Source organism: Nannospalax galili, unplaced genomic scaffold (genome assembly GCF_000622305.1).
Source record: "Nannospalax galili isolate Female #2095 unplaced genomic scaffold, S.galili_v1.0 scaffold1128, whole genome shotgun sequence".
Taxonomy (NCBI): domain Eukaryota; kingdom Metazoa; phylum Chordata; class Mammalia; order Rodentia; family Spalacidae; genus Nannospalax; species Nannospalax galili.
In genome coordinates this window covers 614,315-617,159 of record NW_008358632.1, presented here as the reverse complement: position 1 = coordinate 617,159, position 2,845 = coordinate 614,315, and the positions used below count along the sequence as shown (strand labels likewise).

At 42.5% G+C, this 2,845-nt stretch overlaps 1 pseudogene; it reads left to right on the top strand.

Moving 5' to 3' along the window:
- The first annotated feature begins 559 nt into the window (after positions 1 to 559).
- On the top strand, positions 560 to 1,647 carry LOC103724779 (annotated as a pseudogene).
- Positions 1,648 to 2,845: the final 1,198 nt, after the last annotated feature.

Here is a 2,845-nt window from a genome sequence, read left to right as displayed (position 1 = left end):
GGGATGGGCCAGAGACAGGTAGATACTGGAGGCTTGCTGGCTGGCCAGTCTAGCCAAAAGGTGACCTCCAGGTCCAGTGACAAAAAAAGTATGGTGAACAGCACCCTCTGGTTTCCACACATGCTCACATGGGCAAATGTACCACATATATGCACTAAAAGGGTGATTTTCTCTGTTAATGGCATGCTATCACTAGGTATTAGATGATCAGGATTTTAGCATTAAAATGCTATGTGTTTTACTTGGAACCCATTTATTGTCTGGAGATTCTCTAGCAATTTTTTTTTACTATGTTATGCAAATATCTAAAGCCCAGAAAAACCATAGCAATTAGCAAGATAAAAATTTCAGAGACTCAACAATGTGCTCACTGGCTTACTCCTTTCTGCCTGTTGACCGCGACCAACCGAGGAAGCATCGCTGAAGGCTCTCGTCTCCTGCTGTCCTGTCCAAGTCCGAGTCTCCTAAGGAGCCCGAACAGTTGCAGAAACTCTTCATCAGAGGGCTGAGCTTTGAAACAACCGATGAGAGTCTGAGGAGCCATTTTTAGCAATGAGGAACCCTCACTGACTGCATGGTCATGAGCCAGCCAAACACCAACCGTTCTAGGGGCTTTGGGTTTGTCAGTTAAGCCACCTTGGGGGAGGTGGAAGCAGCTATGAACAAGGCCACACAAAGTGGACCAAAGAGTTGTGGAACCAAAGAGCGGTGTCACGAGAAGATTCTCAAAGACCAGGTGCCCACTTAACTGTGAAAAAGATCTTTGTTGGTGGAATTAAAGAAGACACTGGAGAACATCACCTACGAGATTATTTTGAACAGTATGGGAAAACTGAAGTGATTGAAATCATGACTGACAAGCAGTGGAAAAAAGCAGGACTTTGCTTATATCACCTTTGATGACCATGATTCTGTGGATAAGATTGTCATTCAGAAATACCACACTGTGAATGGTCACAATTGTGAAGTAAGAAAAGCCTTGTCAAAGTAAGAGATGGCTAGTGCTTCATCTAGCCAAAGACGTCGAAGTGGTTCTGGAAACTTTGGTGGTGGTCGTGGAGGTGGTTTTGGTGGCAATGACAATTTTGGTCATGGAGGAAACTTCAGTGGTCGTGGGGGCTTTGGTTGCAGCCATGGTGGTGGTAGATATGGCTGGCAGTGTGGATGGCTATAATGGATTTGGTAATGATGGAAGCAACTTTGGAGGTGGTGGAAGCTACAATGATTTTGGCAGTTACAACAATCAATCTTCAAATTTTGGACCGATGAAGGGTGGGAACTTTGGAGGCAGAAGCTCTGGCCCTTATGGTGGTGGCCAATACTTTGCTAAACCATGAAACCAAGGTGGCTATGGTGGTTCCAGCAGCAGCAGTAGCTATGGCAGTGGCAGAAGATTCTACTTACCATCAGGAAACAAAGTTTAGCCAGAGAGGAGAACCAGAGAAGTGACAGGGAACCTACAGGTTACTACAGATTTGTGAACTCAGTCAAGCACAGTGGTGACAGGGCCTAGCTGCTACAAAGAAGACATGTTTTAGACAATACTCATGTGTATGGGCAGAAAACTCCAGGACTGTACTTGTGACTAATTGTATAACAGGTTATTTTAGTTTCTCTTCTGTGGAAATTGTAAAGCATTCCAACAAACACTTTTAATGTAGACTTTTTTCACTCATGTTGTTAATTGCTAAATGTAATAGTCTGATCATGACGCTGAATAAATGTGTCTTTTAAAAAAAATCAGAGACTCGAAATGTTTTTGTCACTATGAAGAACATTAAATCATGTGCTTTACTTGTAGAAATTTATGGTTGATTATTTTCAATTAGGCATCTAATGCTCTGAGTTATTATATAAACACAGTTTCCTTACCATTCTGTCAAGTCTCCAAAATTAGAAAATCTCTTTTCTTAAACTAACAATGAAGAATGTTTTCTAATTGTAGCTGCTATTTATTGTGTATAGATAAGCATTATTTAAACTTTGGACTTTAATTTGTATACCATGTCTTAAAAATGTGATTAAAGTTCTGGTTTTCCTAATGTCAGCATTGCTATCTTTTCTTTTTTAAAAAAAGTTTTATGAATACTGCTTCCTGATCCTTTTCATCCAGACCGAAGTAGTGCCTTCTCTGGGCCCCAGGAGCACTGCTTCTGGGCCTGGCCCTGCCCTCACGGCCCTCTGCTTCCCTGGGCCTGTACCACCAGCCTCTTTCTGGGACTCAGGGGCTGACCTTTCCTCTTGCTGATCCTTTGGATCCAGACCAACCCAGATCCTCATTGCAGTCCCCAGGAGTCCTTGGGGCCTCTTCCCATCATATCTGCCTTTGCATCTCTGGGTGGCATGGCCACCAGCTGCCCTAGACCAGCATCTTTCCTGAGCCAGGCTCCCCAAATTCCTGAGGCCAAAATCATTCCTGGAGGGATCCAGACCTTAGGAAAAAGCCTGAAAACATCTGACCCTCACCTGAATTGGGCCTCTGTGGGAACTCCTGAAGACAAAAGCAATCTGGCCACTCCAATATAAAATCAAAAGAGAGAACCGGAAGCTTAAAGGAACCAGCTTTTCATGCCCAAAAAGTAAACCCCAAAGACACATAAAGTTTACAAAAAGAAGCAGACCTAAGGCCTGAGTCTCACACAAGTATCAGAACTACAAAAGAAATTCACATGTCAAATTCACAGAGAAAAAAATAATAACAAGAAAAACCAGAATAACATATCCCCACCAAATACCAGTAATCCTCTAGAGGAGCACAATGAGAATTCTCTAGAGACGATGCAGGACATGGAACTCAAAAGAACAATGATGAATATGATAAAAGAATTCACTGAATTTAAAGAAC